General features: G+C 46.1%; 1 long non-coding RNA gene across 1 annotated transcript; it reads right to left on the bottom strand.

The window, feature by feature from the left end:
* Positions 1-5,448: 5,448 nt before the first annotated feature.
* LOC120977971 lies at positions 5,449-15,805 on the bottom strand. Its single transcript, XR_005774020.1, has 6 exons — positions 15,677-15,805; positions 13,565-13,643; positions 10,853-10,944; positions 9,346-9,450; positions 6,582-6,677; positions 5,449-5,615 (listed from the first exon to the last, which is right to left on the bottom strand). It is a non-coding gene; the product is annotated as an uncharacterized LOC120977971 (long non-coding RNA).
* Positions 15,806-20,158: the final 4,353 nt, after the last annotated feature.

The following is a 20,158-nucleotide window of genomic DNA, read 5'->3' as shown; positions in this document are numbered from 1 at the left end:
ACCTATCAGACATTTATGGCATCTCCTATCAATATGCCATAAATGTTCAGATAGGAAAGTACCCGTTTTAAGAATGAGGACACATTGTGTGACCTGGTGATGGAGGTATCAGCCCCGTGAGAGCTAATATGGCTGACAATGGTGGGTCAGACAGCTACTTTCTGTCATTGAAGAAGCTGAATACAGGAGAACAACAACAAAGCTTCTGTGCTGCAGGACATAATAAATGTTGAGATTTCTGTAATATCTCCAGAGGCCTGGTCTGCATTCACTCGCTCCCTGAGTAAACCGAAAGGATTAAAGCGTCTCTAATTATAACACTGGGGACTGCGGGCTACAACACTAAATGATGTTGGATCACAAGTTGGAAAAAGAAAAAAAAAGTTTATTTAATGAAATAAATTCAATTTCTCATTGCAGTTGACCTACCACGAGCCTTTTTTGGTTTGAATGGGGCCTGCATGTCTCTCCTTCCTGTGGGGTAAACCAAATGTTATCTATAGGGACTGACTGAGGGGAAAGCATTATAAATTCTGTCCTTGTCACAATATCCTCACGTAACCATAAACCGAGCACCCGGTCTCGAGCAGTACCCCCTTGTCACCATCGCCGCCCCTCCTCCACAGTGCTCTAGACTCAAGCTATTCTGTCACCATTTACTGGAATGTGCTAAACTTGTACATTAGGATCGGCAACCGTCTCGAACACAAGCGTTTATTCTTAGACTGAGCGCAACCTTACTGGGAGTTACTTCAGGGCAGATGTGGCTGCTACAATAGGGTAACGCTATGAAATGAGGTGATGAAACGGACCTAAACGAGAGGTATAACAAGCTGATCGGCACTCGTTTAAAAGGCCTTATAACTGAAAACGGGACAAGTGATCAACAGTACGATCATTCATCCCCATTTAACTTGCATGCACCGGTCATGTTGCTGCCAACTAGTGAGCCTTTTTTCGCTTGCATAAAAACTTTGTCAGCTCACAAATGTGAGTTTGCTTGGTTTTCGGCTGATCAGTTCTGGTGTATAGACAGGCCAATAATCAGACTCGTGAACCTTCGTTCCGGATTATCAGATCAGGCATAAGGCCCTTTATGCTGGATGTAGGAACAAAAATTTACAGTATGGGATGTGCTGCCTGGTAGTAGAAAGTAGGGTCAAGCATGCACGAAGTGGTAGAGTTTCCTTTATTCGGTGGTCTACATTTTTAAGAACAGAATTAGTTCTAACCAGAAACATGTGGGTGGAGATTTATCATCCCACTACACCATGGATTTGGCCATAGGAGGTATTTCATTTATGTTTAGTCCGGCTCAGCGTCATAAATTGAATGTCTCCTCTGGTGGCGCACACTGGTCTTGATAATCCGGGGCCATAGTTCTTTGAATAAAGGTAAACTCTACCACTTCATGTTCACTTGACCCTACTTACTGGGCAGCAAATCCCACATTGGAATTTTTTATTCCTAATTCCATTGGAGCTTTTGCTAAGAGAACCTGGGGATCACAGTGTCCTTCATCTACCTATCCTACATGCTATCGCTAGAAGAGTGTCTACATTTACACATCTCCACCAGGTTCGGCACTTGGCCAGGGCATCCACTCCATTTCAAATTATACCACCCTGGTGTGGCAAGTCATTTTATTTTTTTCTAAACCATATACCGGGATTTAGATGTTAAAGGGGTTATCCGAGGTCTGTAATACCCCCTCATATGCCCGGCTTCTCACACAGATTGTACTTACCTCACTCCCCGGCCCCTGCGTTGCTTCTGATGCCGGCATGGCTGCCGCTACATCTCCCCGTTGCAATGAAAAAGAGCCTCCCTAGCATCGCGGGTGATGTTGTTCTTGCTGCGGCCTGCTACTGGCTGCCCGAACATCCCCCCCCCCCCGGTATGTTTTCATCCGTGCAATAGGGAGATGCAGCGACGCGGGTGTCGGGGAGCGAGGTAAGTACAATGTGTGTGAGGGGCCCGGGCATATGGTGGAGACATTGTAGGCCTTGGATAACCCCTTTAACTCTTTGTCCAGTTTAGAAAACTCAGAAGGTGCATCTCACACTCTGGAGGACCCAGCCAGTCTACATATTACACAAATTTCAATGAGCCCCCATGTAATGCCTCATTTCCCCTGTGGTGGTGCTGCAGGGATAGTGAACACTTGCTGCTTTATTCCCCACAGATCACAGACGATCGCTGCAATACTCTGTGATCATCTTATCGTTTGGGAGCACTTATAACAAAAATGCATTGTACAAAGCAGACAATCCCTTTAAAGGAAAATTCCCATAATCCACCAGTACAAGTCCAGTGATGATAGGGACCTGACTAAATCTAAAATAATGGACTGCCAGATCTTCTCTCAACTTAATTTCTAACACACATCTGTAAATCATTCTCTCGTCACGCACCCGACACCTGGGGCTGACACAAGCAGGAAACAGTTGTGTCATGGACTTCGTGCTACAAAACATGCAGTAGCAGCAAACAGCACAGAGCGCAAAGCCAGCAATGTAAAGCACTGAACTCCTGTAAACAACATGTGACTTATTTTTTACATAGCTATTGTTTATTGTAAAAAGTTTTTTGTACTTTTATTTTACCTTCAAAAATTATTTTTAAAATTTTTTACTTTGATATTACTTTATTATATTTACTGTATATTTGGTATATAGTGCGTTTACGAATCCAGTCCTTCAGCCAGTCTCATTTACCAAGGGTACATTAGGTCCACCAGCCACAATATAGAACATTAAAGGGGTATTCTTATCTTAACATTTATGGCCATAATAATGAGGGCTGTGGTGTCAGTAAACCACATTTCTGAAATTTTCTAAATTCCTGTAAGTAAATATGCAATGCTCTATGCATTTAATAACTGGAAAACACTGTTATACACTGAATAATTGCAAGAAATCTAGAACACCCCACTTATCACTGTTTATAGTATAAGGACAGGAGACAACACAAGAGAGTGGAGAACTGATTATCACCACTAGAACACCCTGCTTTTTATTGTTTTATAGTATAAGGACAGGAGAGCACACATTAGAGGCGAGAAATGATTATCTATCACCACTAGAACACCCTGCTTATCACTGCTTTATAGTATAAGGACAGGAGAGCACACAGAAGAGGAGAGAACTGATTATCTATCACCACAAGAACACTCTGCTAATTACTGTTTACAGTATAAGGACAGAAGAGAACACAAGAGAGGGGAGAACTGATTATCACCACTAGAACACTCTGCTTATTACTGTTTATAGTATAAGGACAGGAAAGAGGACAGGAGAGCACACGGAGGTGAGATTGGATTATCTATCACCACTAGAACACCCTGATTATCACTGTTTGTAGTATAAGGACAGGAGAGAACACAGGAGGGGTGAGAACTGATTATCTATCACCACTAGAACACCCTGCTTATCACTGTTTATAGTATAAGGACAGGAGAGAACACAAGAGAGTGGAGAACTGATTATCACCACTAGAACACCCTGCTTATCATTGTTTTATAGTATAAGGACAGGAGAGCACACATTAGAGGCGAGAACTGATTATCTATCACCACCAGAACACCCTGCTTATCACTGCTTTATAGTATAAGGACAGGAGAGCACACACAAGAGGAGAGAACTGATTATCTATCACCACTAGAACACCTTGCTTATCACTGTTTATATTATAAGGACAGGAGAGCACACAGGAGAGGTGACAACTGATTATCTATCACCACAAGAACACTCTGCTAATTACTGTTTACAATATAAGGACAGAAGAGAACACAAGAGAGGGGAGAACTGATTATCACCACTAGAACACCCTGCTTATTACTGTTTTATAGTATAAGGACAGGGGAGAACATAGGAGAGTTGAGAACTGATTATCTATCACCACTAGAACACTCTGCTTATTACTGTTTATAGTATAAGGACAGGAAAGAGGACAGGAGAGAACACAGGAGAGGTGAGAACGGATTATCTATCACCACTAGAACACCCTGCTTATCACTGTTTGTAGTATAAGGACAGGAGAGAACACAGGAGGGGTGAGAACTGATTATCTATCACCACTAGAACACCCTGCTTATCACTGTCTATAGTAAAAGAACAGGAGAGAATACAGGAGAGGTGAGAACTGATTATTTATCACTACTAGAACACCCTGCTTATCACTGTTTATAGTATAAGGAGAAGAGAGAACACAAGAGAGTGTAGAACTGATTATCACCACTGGAACACCCTGCTTATCATTTTTTTTATAGTTATAAGGACAGGAGAGCACACAGAGGTGATAACTGATTATCTATCACCACTAGAACACCCTGCTTATCACTGTTTATATTATAAGGACAGGAGAGCAAACAGTAGAGGTGAGAACTGATTATTTATCACCACTAGAACACTCTGCTTATTACTGTTTATAGTATAAGGACAGAAGAGAACACAAGATAGGGGAGAACTGATTATCACCACTAGAACACTCTGCTTATTACTGTTTTATAGTATAAGGACAGGGGAGGTGAGAACTGATCATCTATGATTACTAGAACAATCTGCTTATCATTGTTTATAGTATAAGGACAGAAGAGAACACAGGAGAGGTGAGAACTGATTATCTATCACCACTGGAACACCCTGCTTATCACTGTCTATAGTAAAAGAACAGGAGAGAATACAGGAGAGGTGAGAACTGATTATTTATCACTACTAGAACACCCTGCGTATCACTGTTTATAGTATAAGGGACAGAAGAGAACACAGGAGAGGTGAGAACTGATTATCTATCACCACTAGAACACCCTGTTAATCAATGTTTATAGTATAAGGAGAGAACACAAGAGGAGATGAAAACTGATAATCTATAATCACTAGAACACCCTGCGTATCACTGTTTATATTATAAAGACTGGAGAGAACACAGGGGAGGTGAGAACTGATCATCTATCAACACCAGAATACCCTGCTTATCACTGATTATAGTATAAGGGGCAGGAGATAACACAGGAGAGGTGAAAACTGATTTTCTATCATCTCTAGAACACCCCGCTTATCACTGTTTATAGTAAAAGGACAGGAGAGAACACAGGAGAGGTGAGAATCGATTTTCTATTATCTTTAGAACACCCTGCTGATCACTGCTTTTGATAAATAAGGATAGAATGGATAGAATATAACATATAATTATGATAAACATTTCTAAACTTTTCTAAATTTATATGAAAGTTAATAAATTAATCACAAAATATTAACACCCAAATCTTGCTTTGACTCCAATTCCACAGCCCTGCTTATAATTGTAATAAACATGTAAAAAGGACATGTTAAATACAGTCTTTGTTGAACTAATATAATTACACATTCACCAGGCATCCTGAAAAAGTATATAATTATATAGCATGAGGAATGTCAAGACAACAATCTCCTAGTACCACTACACAGGACAAGTTATAATAAAATATATACTGGCAGAATAGTGACTGTATAAAAGTGACATTGGATTCTGTGTTGTCATTGTAGTAATCCTGGATGGAAGCATGAATCCACCTGCTCCAAAGAAGTTCTCTCCATCAAAAAATGGTCATAAATCGCCATCCTAGTTCTTCACCACTAGAAAGAAAAGACAATAAAAGACACTTTCCGTTACTGCAAAGAGGCAGGAATAAAACGATGCAGCCAGCTAGCAGCAAAGCAGACATCCCTACCCTCTCCTACTCAGTGTGATGCAGACTCATATGACGAGCAATCACAACCCCAGAGATCCCAATGATCCCAACACAGAACCCTGGGATCCCATGAAATCCAGTTTGAGAAATGCTGACCTGGAAAACTTGGAGGATAAAACACAAATGTATGGTATGGGAAACACTGTGGGGTGTTTCCAAAACTATTACTCCCAATATATAAGCAGTCAAAAACAAGACCTCAAATTGAAGGCCAGGAGATAAAACTTAACTTTTACTATGTGATATTAAAATACACGCTGCACCATTATGACAAACACACACACAAACACGTAATAATCTAGGCTTGGATACCAATAATGTGTCCCCGTTCTTGGGCGTCACTTCTTTTCAAATAAGAAGACATATATATTGAACACTTCATTAGGGTTCATAGTAGGGATACTGCCCGGGTTAGGGTCAGGTATCCGGACGGGGTTGCTCCTTTTGGGGCGAGTGCCCTGTATAGATAGGCAGGGCAATCCTAGATCCCCTCCCTGTACTTAGGGATATATAGGGACTCTGGTCTGGCCGTTGCCTGTCTAATACAGAAGCTTTTATTGATACCAGGACCTTCCATCACTTGGGACCACTCCTTTCCAAATTGGACTATCTTGCAGACAGACTATAGGATCAGTAAGAGTGTTCCATATATACTTCTTCTTATTGGAAAAGAAGTGACGCCCAAGAACAGGGACACCTTATTGGTATCCAAGCCTAGATTATTACGTGTTTGTGTGTGTTTGTCATAATGGTGCAGTGTGTATTTTCATATCACATTTTATCTCCTGGCCTTCAATTTGAGGTCTTGTTTTTGACTGAGGATAAAACACAGACTAAGTCAGACAGTTACCATTCTGCGGGGCCACCGCCGCTCACATCTCGCACAGACCCTCTCCGAGTTGGAATACGGTTTACACTTCACATTTCCAAGTGCCGTCTCTGCTGCCTGAGAGGAGGTAAAGACAGGGAATAGACAACGAGTTGAAAGACAAAAAACTGGATTTTTGTATTCACCATAAAATCCTTTTCTCGTAGGATGCATTGGGGGACACAGCACCATGGGTATATGCCCAGCTGCCACTAGAAGTAAAGAGTGTTGGCTCCTCCTATCTGGGCTATACCCACTGCAGTAGGTAGAAAAGCAGTAGGAGCTCCAACAGAAAAAAATGAGAAGCCAACAAGCCTTAAACCAAAGAGGACCAACAATAGAAAAAAACGATCCAAGTGGGTGGGATCTGGGTCCCCCTATGCATCCTACGAGAAAAGGATTTTACGGTGAGTACAAAAATCCAGTTTTCTCGTGAATGACATTGGGGGACACAGCACCATGGGACGTCCTAAAGAAGTCCACGAGGGAGGCCAGGAAACAGCCATGCAACGCAACTAACTCACGGCTGCTTGCAGAACCCTGCGACCCAAAATGGCATCAGCAGAAGCCACTGAGTGTATGTGGTAAAACTTGGAAAACATATAGACAGAGGCCCAGGTGGCGGCCTTGCAGACCTGGGAAGCCGAGGCCTGATGTTGAACCGCCGAAGAAGCCCCGACCGCCCTAGTGGAGTGAGCGGTCAACCGAAAGGGAGGAACACTACCCCTTGCAACTTAGGCCTCCTTGACAGCCGACCGAATCCAACGGGATATGGTGGCCTTGGAGGCTTGCAGGCTCTTGCGAGGGCCCTCAGGGACTACAAAGAGGGAGTCCGACCGGCGGAAGGACTCCATCAACCGAAGGTAGAGGCGAAGTGCCCTAACGACATCCAAACGGTGAAAAGAACGCTCTCTAGGATGAGAGGGGTTAGGGCAGAAAGATGGAAGGACAATCTCCTCTTTAATGTGGAATGAGGACACCACCTTAGGGAGAAAGGAAGGGATCGGACGCAGAACCACCTTGTCTTGATGGAACACCAGGAAAGGGGACCTGCAAGAGAGCGCAGCAAGTTCAGAGACTCTGCGGATGGAAGTAATCGCCACAAGAAAAGCAACCTTAAAAGAAACGAATGAAAGAGATATCCTGCAAGGGCTCAAAGGGAGAGACCTGAAGAGCGTCAAGAACAAGGTTCAAGTCCCACGGTTGCACAGGAAAACAAAAAGGCAGAACACGGTGAGCAACCCCCTGGAGAAAGATTCTCACTTGGCAGCGAGAAGCCAGGGGTTTCTGAAAGAGAACAGACAAGCCGAAGACACTTGTCAATACCAGCCTGGAGAAAAGACAAGATTCTGGGATTAGAGAGGTAGAGAGGGTGAGAAACTGACCAGCTTCACACCAGGAAAAGTAAGCCCTCCAGGTACGGTGATAAATTTTGGATGATTGGGGCTTGCGTGCGTGGAGCATAGTCTGGATAACAGACTCCGAGAGACCGCGGAACCTCAGGACCGCGGCTTTAACAGCCACGCCGTTAAACTCAGCCGAGGTAAACTCGGGCAGAGTAGCGGACCTTGGGAAAGGAGGTCGGGACGTAGAGGAAGACACCACGGAGCGTCGGCGAGAAGAAACAGAAGATCCGCGTACCACGCTCTGCGAGGCCAGTCCGGGGCCACCAGAATCGCTGGGACCCGGGCCGCCTTGAGGACCCTGGGAAGGAGCGAAATGGGGGGAAAGAGGTATAAGAGGCTAAACTGGGACCAAGGAAGGACCAGAGCATCTGAGGCCAGCGCCAGAGGGTCCCGGGACCTAGCGACGTAACGCGGGAGCTTGTGGTTCAGACGGGAGGCGAAGAGGTCCACGTCCGGTGAGCCCCAACGCTGACAGAGTTGTAGGAACACCTCTGGGTGAAGGGACCACTTGCCCGGGTCGGGGCGTTGGCGACTGAGGGAGTCTGCTGCCCAATTTTCGACCCCGGGGATATGAACTGCAGAGAGAACCGGAACAAAGTCCTCCTCCCACCACAGTTACTTACCCTCTGACGTCTTCAGGCACTGCAGGGTCACCCCATCAACAGACTCAACGCGGAAACTCGTGGGAATGTTGGCAAGCCACTGCAGATGCAGTAATGGCGACTGGGTGACCAGCGAGGTACCGAAGTAGTGCACCCGCAGGGGGTGCAACTCAAGTGGCAGCCCACGATGGAGCACCCACCTGCAGCAGGTGAAAAACCTGCATAAGGAAGAAAAACATCAAGATGAAAAAATAAAATAACAAAATAGCAGCAAGACCTGCAAAAAAAAAGCAGGTCGTGTCTGCCTCCTATGGACACTAGAAAAAAACTGGTTTTCTCCCGCATGTGCAGTGGGTATAGCCCAGGTAGGAGGAGGCAACACTTTTTACTTCTAGTGTCAGCCTCCTAGTGGCAGCTGGGCATATACCCATGGTGCTGTGTCCCCCAATGCCATTCACGAGAAAGTCTCAAGGCCTTTCAGAAATGATCAATGGATGGTACATCTGATACCCTACAGCAGGACACATAAACACACATGGAGGTTACTGTAGGGGTCTTATTCCGCCAGATCCAACATCCTTTTGCTGGGCAGCAGTGAAAAGACCCCAGTTTCTATTTGCACCCTCGTCACCTCCTTGCAAGTTCATTCTTGCAAGATGGTAATTAAGATGCAGGAGATTATTCTGCACCGCTTACCCAATAGTAGAGCCGGGGGCGCAGCTGGCACAAGTCACTCACCTATTTGCTTTGGGGCGACCCCAATCATACAGAGCTTGCATTGTTTCTTCTTCATGGGGCCTTAGCCTTTTGCTTTCAGGTCACAGCCATGGAGATGAGAGGACTCTAAATGAGAAAGTCAATGTGAACTAATTGTTATTCACCAGACAGAACAATGACAGGCAGGCAAGAAGTCGGCACATTACGATTACCATCTGCCACGCATACATATAGTCACTGCAAAAAGTTGTTGCCCCCTCATCCCACTGTAAAAATGAACCTCCAATGGTTCTTCTTATCTTGGAAAGAGGTTAGTCATCAAATGAGAAGATATGATGATTTCTAGGAGGAATAACAGAGAAACGATAGAACACACAGTCCTATGAACAGATGTTCCTCAATCGTTTGTTCACAAGGAATACAAGTATTTAACAAAATCAAAGGTCAGAAGAATTGCCACGAACGCTTCAGAGATACACGTATCTTTAAAGGGGTTGTCCAAGATGAGAAAAACATGGCTGCTTTCTTCCAAAAACAGCACCACCCCTGTACATGGGTTGCGTCTGTTACTGCAGTTCAGCTCTATTGGAGTCAATAGGGCTGTGTTGCAATACCGCACACAACCTGAGAAAAGGGGTGGTGCTATTTTTGGAAGAAAGCAGCCATGTTTTTCTGATCCTGGACAACCCCTTTAATCCCTCACCCGATATTCCAAAAATCCTGACAATCTGGAAAAGCACTCCATGATAATCTCGATTATCCAGAACCAGAAGACCGAGCAGTGAGAATGACTAAGTAACTGCCCCGATGCTATACTCGTACATGCAACACCTATCGGGCTCTGTTCACATCACGTTCTGGCTCTATATTTCGCAAACAAAGATAGCGTACCGTATTTTTTTGAGAAAAGACCATGCGAACCTACGGACACAGAATGCACACAGAGTCATATCCGTTTTCTTTTGCGGCCCCATTGAATAGAATGGTTCCGCATATGGGCCACAAAAAAAACTGAAAGGAACACAGAAAAAATATGTTTGTGTGCATGAGCCCTCACAATGGGAGCCTATACATTGGAGTATGACACAGCCTCCATACGCATTGGGCGGGTCGAGGTGTAACCTCTGGATGTATATAGTGTATTTCCGGACTGAGGAGCTATAATAAGTGCTCGCTGTCACGTTCACAGATTAGCGCAGTCCCTACGTTATATTTAGTGCTGCAGGTAGACGGCGTTATCTGTATCATATCAGGGAGGGGACAGGCTTCTGCTGGCTGCAGGATATCCTGATCAGTGCGCTAGAGACATCACTGACCGAGTCATATAAACACCACTCTCCATCCCCCCACTCCAGCTGTGGTGAAACTACGACTCCCAGCATGCTCCATTCATTTCTATGGAGTTCTGAGAACAGCCAAGCAAGTGTGCATCTTGGGAGTCGTAGTTTTACCACAGCTGGAGTGCCGGAGGTTAGCCATCACAGGTCTATGGTATGGTGCTTGTATGAAGCGTGTGGCGAGTGGTTACCTGGCATGCGACAGCCACAAGCTGCAGGGGGTTCCACGTACCAACGTGTCCTTCTGACGTGTGCAGCTTCGTTGGGGATCCATGCCTCAGATCTGTAATGACATAAGCAGAACGCCGACATTTATCATAAGATACAGGGTGACATCACATGTGCGCTAACCGATGACATCACAGATCACGGGAGGGGTAGGAACTATAGAAATGTACATAACCTACCCCCATATGACTACCGGACAGAAGGGGAACAGGGGACAAGCCGCTGGCATTCTGGGTCACGTGGCACAGACGACAAGGGGCTCAGGAATTCAGTGTGGGCTCGGTGAAGGGCAGAGTAGGCAGCCGGGTACAAACGGATAAGTGTGCAGAGCAGAATTGTGCACAGCTAAGCGAAAACCAACGTGACCGCTTCACAGCCACAACATCTGTCAGCATTACAGACACACAAGGGCTTACCAGTGCCACATACCTGCAGTCTATAGACAAGCCATAGGTACCTAGGGGTTAACTGTGCCATACATAACCCATGGGTGAATAAAAGTAAGTGGGCCATACCCTTAGTGCAGAGCCGTATGGCCCTCAGTGTGCTGCTATGTACGCCAACTAGAGCTGGTGATTCCTAAAAGTTGCTCTAGGAAAAGGTCGGAGTCATTAAAAATAATCCACATTTATTCACACGAGCAGCAGCCCTGTCATATATGTCCCATACAAGCAATACATACTGTGCCTATAGGGTTTATTTGGTGCACCCACTGTATGACCGAGAAGATAACCTATAAGTATGAGGGAATAGACAAGAAAGTGCTGCCACCTAGTGGCCATAGTGCGGCATTTCAACACATGACTGGTAATCGTGCAGCAGAGAGCAGAACATTACCGTGGACATTGACCTTTGTATGTATTTATCACACGCCCATATGGCCACGGTGCCCGTATTGCGGACCACAATCTCCACCGGCCATGCGCTCTCTGTGCTGCGGGATGTGGACCCATTGACTCGAATGCTTCCGCGATCCGGCAAAATACGGCAAAAGATAGGACATGTCCCATCTTTTGCGGATCACGGACCCATTCAAATCAATGGGTCCGCACTGCAATACAGGACTCACACAGCCGGTGCCCATTTGCAGCCCGCAACACGGTCATGGCAACCATGTGGTCTTAGAAATGAGCCCTTAGAATGTGATTAGAAAAACATGGCCGATATCTTCCGGAAAATGCGCCACTCCTGTCGATGGGCTGCGTCCGGTATTTCAAATGAATAGAGCTAAGATGCGACACCAGACCAGGCATCTTACGGCTTTTGTAATTATGGAGATGAAAAAACAAAAACATTTGCTGCATCCTGAGGTTCAGGACGGCTGTGTCCTCAAAGGGGTTCTCCATCTTTTTAACCAAAAAACCTGGGTCACTTACCTCTTGGGAGACACGTCACCTCTGCGCCAGTCATTGGCTGTAGCAGCAGATGTGACCCCCCCTTCTGTGTCGGAGGGGACTGGATGTGAACTGAAGGAGCCAGAGGCCGGGAGCAGGGAAGTGTGCGTAGCTTCACAGGTGTGGCAGGTAGGTAGGGGACACAAAATTTGGTAAAATGGTGGAGAACCCCTATAGGGTCCATTTACACGTCCGTGGTGTATTGCGAATCCGCAAATTGGGGATCCGCAATACACCCGGCCGGCACCCCCCCATAGAACTGCCTATTCTTGTCTGCAATTGCGGACAAGAATAGGACATGTTCTATTTTTTTGCGGAGTTGCGGCCCGAAAGTTCAGGGCCGAAGCCCAAAAGTTCGGGGCCGCGCTCCGGAAATGCGAATGCGGAGAGCACATAGTGTGCTCTCTGCATCCATTCCTGCCTCATTGAGAATGAATGGGTCCGCACCCGTTCCCGATATTGCGGAACGGATGCAGACCCATTTGCGGACGTGTGAATGGACCCTTATAGCGATACCAAATTGATATTTATGTTTTCCTACTTTTTCACATTTTTTACTGATGATCTATCTTCTGGAAAGGTCATTAGTATCTGATCGGTGGGGGTCCCAGAGGTCCCTTTTCCTAGGCTGTCATGTTCATCGGTCACATGGCCTAGGCGCAGCTCAGCACCTCAGAAGTGACTGGGGCTGATCTGCGATACCAAGCAGGGCCGCTATTCAATGTACGGTGCTGTGCTTGGTAAACAGCTGATCGGGAGGGGTCCCGGGTGTCGGACCCCCACTGATCAGGTACTGATGACCTACCCAGAGGATAAATCATCAATAAAAAACTGTCAGAAAACCCCTTTAATTATTACTGTACCAATGTGGCTTTGCGCTTGTGTGAACTTACCCTACAAGAAACTTTGGGGGTCATTTACTAACCCACCAGTCTTAGTAAAAACTTTGCTGTTGGAAGATCTGACCCATTTATTACGAGGTGCACGCCTCTTAATAAATTTGTCGCATCCTCTGTACGTACACCAGGACTGAAATCTTCAGTAGTACTCCAGTGGTGTAACGCGAGATCGTTTTCTGGAGCACATATTTTAAATGAGTCGGGTCATGGAGCTCACTCCCACTTTTTGGAAAAGTGGCAAGGGTGTCAGAAAAGTCGCAAATTTTGTTTCAAACCGTCACTTGGAGCTATAATAAATGAGCCCCCATTTGTTCAAAGCAAAACTACAACCCCCAACATACATTCTGAGCTGATCTTGAGGTGGCACAGTGAGGGAGCATACCTCCATGAGCGAAACTCCTGGACTCCTTCATATGGACTCCACCAGTAAAGCCAGGCGACGATCAGGCCCATGAAGATTCCTGCACAATAGGGAAAACACGTAAGATCAGACTGCGTCACCGCGCTCACCTACCGGTGCAGACATTTTTAAAATTAAAGGGGTTTAAATGCCCCCCCCCCCTTCCCCCATATGCCCATGCCCCTCACACAGAATTTAGTTACCTGGCTCCCTGGCACTGCTGTCGCTTCTGAAGCCAGAACTGAGTCACCCGCGATGCTAGGGAGGCCGCCCCTGTCACCGCCTGCTATTGGCTGCCCCCCTTTCCCCCGATTGTTTTCATCCGCACGATGGGGAGATGCAGCAGCGTCCTTGCGGGCTTCAGAAGCGACGCGGGTGCCGGGGAGCGAGGTAAGTACATTGTGTAGGAGGGGCCCGGGCATATGGGGGGCATTTCTGGGGTCGGATAACCTCTTTAAAAAGAAGCAACTCTACAAATAGTCATGTTAACAAATCTCCAACCGTTTTGTGTTTTCAGCTCCCACGCAGACAAATGTATCTCCATGGTCACAGGCTACAGACGAGCCCCGTGTGATGTGATCAGGCAGTCGTATTCCCTCCCGCCCGGCTGGTCCTCCAGGTTACGTTCACATGTAAAATAATAACTTTACATAATTTGTACTTTCGTGGCAGCGATCGGAAGCTGACCCCGGACGGCTGCCGCAGATCCGCAGGAGGATTAGCCCCAGGGGCATCAAACCCACATGGAAAATTTCTGATGCCTATAAACGGTGTCGGGAAAAGCCCATTCCATTGCAATGAAGGCTGACCGCCATTGGATTCGGCCTGAGCATAGCCTAAATGATAGGCGATATATGTATGATTGAACGGTGCCTTGTGTAAATGTAGCGGTTGGGTGCATGCAATCTCATCCCTGCAAGCAGAAAACTGATGAGCTATTCTCAGGATAGGTCACCAATATCTGATCAGTGGGGGTCCGACTCCCGGCACCCTCACCAATCAGCTGTTTGAAGAGGCCTTGGCACTCCAGTGAGCGCAGCAGCCTCTTCCTAGGCCAGTGACGTCACATTGACGTGAATGGGGCTGAGCTGCAATACCAAGCACAGCCACTATCCCATGTATGGTGCTGTGCTCGGTAAACCGTGAGACGGCTGCAGTGGTGCCGGAAGGCGGACCCCCACCGATCAGATACTGATGACCAGGACACCCATGTTTTACTCCTGGAATCCGCAGCTTAGGCTACTCTCACACTGGCGTTTTGGCTTTCCGTTTGTGAGATCCGTTCAGGGCTCTCAGCAGCGGTCCAAAACGGATCAGTTTTGCCCTAATGCATTCTGAATGGAAAAGGATCCGCTCAGAATGCATCAGTTTGCCTCCGATCAGTCTCCATTCCGCTTTGGAGGCGGACAACAAACGCGACTTGCAGCGTTTTGGTGTCCGCCTGACGAAACTGAGCCAAACGGATCCGTCCTGACACACAATGTGAGTCAATTGGGACTGATCCGTTTTCTATGACACAATCTGGCACAATAGAAAACGGATCCGTCCTCCATTGACTTTCAATGGTGCTCAAGACGGATCCGTCATAGCTATAGAAGACATAAGACAACCGGATCCGTCTTGGCTATGTTAAAGATAATACAAACGGATCTGTTCTGAACGGATGAAGACGTTTGTATTATCTGAACGGATCCGTCTGTGCAGAACCATGACGGATCTGCACCAAACGCGAGTGTGAAAGTAGCCCATCCGTTGCGGATTTCACCCTTTGCAATGCGTCTAATCCGCAGCACCTCCGCTATGACTAATGCAACAAAATCCACACATCCACCGCGGACCCGCCACACGTGATGTAGGGTAGTGTCGGCAGGGTCGGTCTGACTACGCAGAGTTTGTTTGCAGTCTGTTACCATGGAAACAGTCTGCAAAAAAAGCTGCAGGCAGGAAACTATAGAAATTCAAAGAAGACGATTTGCAAATTTGCTTCATTTTTTGCAATAAAAAATAAATTAATTATTTTCTCCATGTCACCCATTCTGCCCCCTCCCCTGCACCTGCTAGGTGCTGCTCCGCACACCTGTCTGCCTCCCTTACCCAGCAGCAGATGCCATCCATCACCTCCGTGCCGCCTGGCACTCACAAGCCTCCTCCCTGGTTCTCCTCCTCCAGCTTATGTCCTGGGGGGTGGCCGCCTCCTAAGACATCTTCACCTCCTTAGCAACCAGTTCATCGCACACAAGCAACGCCCCCTACCGCCCTGACTGACGCCCGCCGCGACCAATGAGAAGCCGGGATAAGACGTGACGTCAGCAGAATCTCTGCAGCGACACCTGTCACCGCCTCTCACAAGGAGAACGCCCAATGCGTCAACACCTACTGCGCATACTCCAGCGGTCCTTGTCACCGCTCGTGACTGAACACGCATGCGCGTTCTATAATTATCGCTGGATGTTTCCAGAATTGCCCTTATTAGTCGCAGCTATAAATACTCGAAGAGTGAGAAAGGGAAAAGATCCTTATAAACTCAGAGCAGCAGTTCTGATATGAGAATGTCACCCCAGCTGTCCTCTCCAGTGCACAGTACTTCCCCATACTCCTATTTCTGCCTCATGTTATGTGCTGGTGAACAGGGTGCAATGGCTGTTAGAGAAATAGGTTTTGCAATTAAAATGGTGTCAATAAATTTGTGACATTTTAGCATTTTTCTTAGTCGCTGAAGCCGCGTGGCGCCTGGCGGAGCCCGTTTTTCTTATAATGGGGGCTGAATGTGCAAGAGCTTCCAACACATATGTGAACGTAGCCTAAGGTTGGCCATACACATTAGAAAACATACGCATGCATGCCCTGCCTGTATGGGAAGGGGGGGGAGTAATCTGCCCACACATTAGATGGTCGGACGCTCCTGCTCCTGAGCCTCTAGGTGCTCATAGGGCGTTGCTTCAGCACCTAGAGGCTCGCTCTACGCACCCTTTGGCACGCCCAGGTCCAGTTGATTGACCGTCGAGGAGTGCCTGCGCCGTCCCGTTTAGTGTTCGGCGCAGGCGCAGTGAGTGAAGGACGCTCTCCTGCTGCCAGCTTCCTCACTGCGTCTGCGACGTAGGAAGGATGTCGGCAGCAGGAGCGCGTCCTTCACTGCCTGCGCCAAATACTAAAAGGGACGGCGCAGGGTTTACGGTATACTGAGGAAAACTCAAAAGTCAATCAACTGGACCTGGGCGTGCCAAAGGGTGCGTAGACCGAGCCTCTAGGTGCTGAAGCAAGGCCCTATGAGCACCTAGAGGCTCATTAGCCTATTTTAAAAGTCTTTATTTTAAGAGAACGGCGACAGGGAGGGAGTTATAAAGAACACTGTTATGTACTGCTGACAGTCGCCCATTGCTAATGTCAGTCAGCTACATAACGTTATTTCTCATGACAGAAACCCTGTATATTCCTTCACTTCAATGAGGCAAAGATTAACCTTTGGACTTTCCTTGGCATGATTTCTGACTATGTCCATCTTGTTTACAGGACACAAATGCGCGGTTGACTGCTCTATAGCGTCCTCCCAAAAAAACATAGATGGATGCAGGTCAAGCATAGTCCTAAGTTTAAAATGGTTGTCCAAGAGATGTGCTGGTGTACAGCCAATCACTGCCCTTGGAGTTAGGCCTCATGCACACGACCGTATTTTGCATCCGTGTCTGATCCGCATTTTTTTGCAGATTGCACACAGACACATTTCTATAAATCCCCCCCCCCCCAAAAAAAAAAAAGAGATACACATGGATGTCATCCATATGTCCGTTCCACAAATGATAGAATATGGCCTATTCTTGTCCGTATTGCAAACAAGAATAGTCATTTGTAGTGGTGGGGGTGATTGGCTGCAGCAGTCACATGCCATAACAGCTAGTATTTAGTGTTAGGTTCCTGTCCTATAGAGATCGCCTTGTCGGGGCAGACAGGCCCAAATACATTCTGTATAAAATGTATTTGCCAAGAATCTCATATTTATAAAATGAGCGTAGCATTGGCATCAGAATATTTTCTATAATGAGTATGCCATTATTGTATTTTATTTGTGTTTGCAGAGTGCTGTTGCATTTTTTTTCTTGTCATAGATATGAGATAGATAGACAGATAGACAGATAGATAGATAGATAGATAGATATGAGATAGATAGACAGATAGACAGATAGATAGATAGATAGATAGATATGAGATAGATAATAGATAGATTAAATATGAGATATATATATATATATATATATATATATAGATATGAGATATAGCATCAAAGGATGAGGCAGTACTCCAAATAAAGTGAAAAAATGGTGGATCTTTTATTCCCCTCTGCAACGTTTCAACCGCTCAATGCGGTCTTTCTCGAGCATACAACATGGTGTCATAACAGGGTATATATACCCACAATGCATAGCACAGAATAAAGTGACAATAATTCAATAAAAAATATGCCAAGGATAAAAATCATGTATAAAATACAATAAACATCTCAAAGTTGTGAAAGTTGCATCAATAATGGTTTACATGATATAATACATCATATCCAAAATCGATAACCATAATACAAACAGAGCAGTGCATTAATTAGTGACAATAAGACACATCATTACAATGTGATATCACCTGTGTATCAATATTCAAAGTGATCATAATCAATAAAATTAAAAACTCACACGGCGGTGCATGGACATGGGCGCCAAGAGTCCGCGTCCTCACAATCAGACCGCGCATGCCCAGGATCCCAGCAACGTCACACCACACAGACGCAGCCCTGCGACGTCAACACGGACACGTGAACAAGCACATGACCTACCAGACAATCACATGACCAATCCAGGGGAGGCGTCGGGCCAAGTCACGCAAGCGACGCGAGGCAAGTGTCGCCTGGCCAACGACGTCGGCACTACCGGCGTCGTTGCCCCAGCAACCGCAAGCCAAACACCGCCGGCAATGACAAGCCCATGCTAGAAGGAAATGAGCCGGCGCAGCCAGATTAGAACAAGAGGAGACGGGAGAGAAAACAAGGGGCACAATAATCTGAAAATTCCGAAAAACAAACAAACGGGAGCATATAAGAATCCCCATACGGCAACTGTATCCAGGTTTAGAGAGTAGAGTGAACGTGGTATATAAGTATATCGGCACTGAGAAGGAACACCTTCAAGGTCTGTGCCATACTAACATAGAGCAGGGGAACAGGGGCCGGTGGTCCAGCCATTCTCACGACATGACCACAGGTCCATAATGGGTGAAGGGTCAAGGACACGTCCATGCCCAAGAACCCCAAACCCAAAAACCGTCCCCTGGACCTATAAAGTGAAACAATTGGAGAAACCACCACTTATAAAACAAACAACCCTATACAGTCAACCCACATGATGTATAATATACAGAATACTTTTGTGCCCCATGGATCTCCCCCATCACCAAATTCTCAACGGAGGAACGTAGAAAATTGCGCCCGCCGTCCATAAACAACGCCATTAGAGTATAGATGACTGAAATCTAGAGAAAGAAAACAGAAAACAGAAATATATTGTTTAGAACAATGGATACAGAATTAACTATAAATCCAGTAATCCTAGTCAATTATATGATGAATGACACCAATCGAATTCACATACACCAGGGCACGACAAGGAGAGGATCAAACGGGAACAATGGAAAGCCCCATCTTATATCACATTCCACTTAAAATCAACATTGAGACCACCGGGTCTCAAAGTATTGAGGCGATGGATCCACCTAAGCTCTCTCTGTTTGAGAGCCAATGTCCTATCACCTCCCCTTCTGGACGGGGTGATTTGATCCACTATCATGAATTTAAGGTCCCTCTCCTTATGATTGGCCTCCACAAAGTGTTTAGGGACAGGCAGGATCTTTCCTTTTTTGTCTAATTGAGAACCTGTGATTGTTTAAACGTGTCTTCATGTCACAAGTGGTCTCCCCAACATATAGGAGGCCACAGGGACAGGAAAGCACATAGACAACATATGAGCTGTTACATGTTAGAAAGTGACCAATGTCATACTGGCTCCCCGTGACAGGATGAGTAAACCTCTCCCCCTTGGTCATGTATGAACAATTCACACACCCACGACAAGGATAGGAACCCCTCCTCCGAGAGCCAATATGGGTTTGCACCAAAGTTTTGGCTGGAATGTCTGCCCGAACCAATTTATCACGAAAATTGGCGGGACGCCTATAGGAAAGCAGGGGCGGCACCGTCAATGATGTAACAAGGGAAAGGTTACTTTTAAGTATGGACCAGTGTGTGCAATTCTAACACTCTGTTCAGAATACGTAGATATAAATGGTATCCTTTCCACTTTATTACATGTAGTGTCTAATGGCACCTGTTGTGAACCTTTTACCTTAGTAAGATGCTTATTGATCACCCGAGTCGGGTAACCGCGTTCTTTGAACTTATGTACCATCTGTGTGAATCGAGTAGGTAGTATACCTGAATCCTGTACCACTCTTTTTACCCTAAGTAGTTGACTATATGGTACCGAATTGATGATTGACCTGGGATGACAGCTTTTGTAATGTAGCAAAGTGTTACAATCA

This window comes from Bufo bufo, chromosome 8, assembly GCF_905171765.1.
Source record: "Bufo bufo chromosome 8, aBufBuf1.1, whole genome shotgun sequence".
In the NCBI taxonomy this organism is placed as follows: Eukaryota; Metazoa; Chordata; class Amphibia; order Anura; family Bufonidae; genus Bufo; species Bufo bufo.
Note: the sequence above shows the minus strand (reverse complement) of the source record. Positions and strands in the feature narration are given on the sequence as shown.